This window comes from Sinocyclocheilus rhinocerous, unplaced genomic scaffold, assembly GCF_001515625.1.
Source record: "Sinocyclocheilus rhinocerous isolate Xijiao unplaced genomic scaffold, SAMN03320098_v1.1 scaffold23247, whole genome shotgun sequence".
Lineage (NCBI taxonomy): Eukaryota > Metazoa > Chordata > Actinopteri > Cypriniformes > Cyprinidae > Sinocyclocheilus > Sinocyclocheilus rhinocerous.
The window spans coordinates 340-776 of NW_015648880.1; the positions used below are offsets into that span (position 1 = coordinate 340).

The following is a 437-nucleotide window of genomic DNA, read 5'->3' on the forward strand; positions in this document are numbered from 1 at the left end:
ACTGTCTCAGCTGTGTTGAGATGCAGTAGATGTGGGCTCACCGTCTGTAAATACATGATTGTTAGAACAATGTTTGAATAAAGCTTTGTTTCATGTGTCGATGACTTGTATTTATTTATTGTCATGGTTACTTTTATTTATTTTTACTCATTTATTCATGTTTCCTGTTTTCAGTAAATAAAATATAATTGTTTCATTAACTTGTGCATTAATTCATTACTTAACTGAAAATGTAGATGTATTCACGTTGGCTGTGTTTGTCTAGTGTGTAGTCATGCATAGCTATGGCATATGACAAAACAAATGACATTTTGCTAATTATTGGTCAACATTTATCATTATTATTATTGTTCATAAGTGTTGGGGTGGGCTAGCAATGCATTCTGGGGTAATCTTAACTTCTAAGTAGTAATACTTACATTTTTCGAGTGTAAAAT

At 31.1% G+C, this 437-nt stretch overlaps 1 long non-coding RNA gene across 1 annotated transcript; it reads right to left on the bottom strand.

The window, feature by feature from the left end:
• Window positions 1–25: 25 nt before the first annotated feature.
• On the bottom strand, window positions 26–437 carry LOC107710254 (uncharacterized). The gene is made up of 3 exons (XR_001636572.1): window positions 420–437; window positions 226–282; window positions 26–44 (listed from the first exon to the last, which is right to left on the bottom strand). It is a non-coding gene; the product is annotated as an uncharacterized LOC107710254 (long non-coding RNA).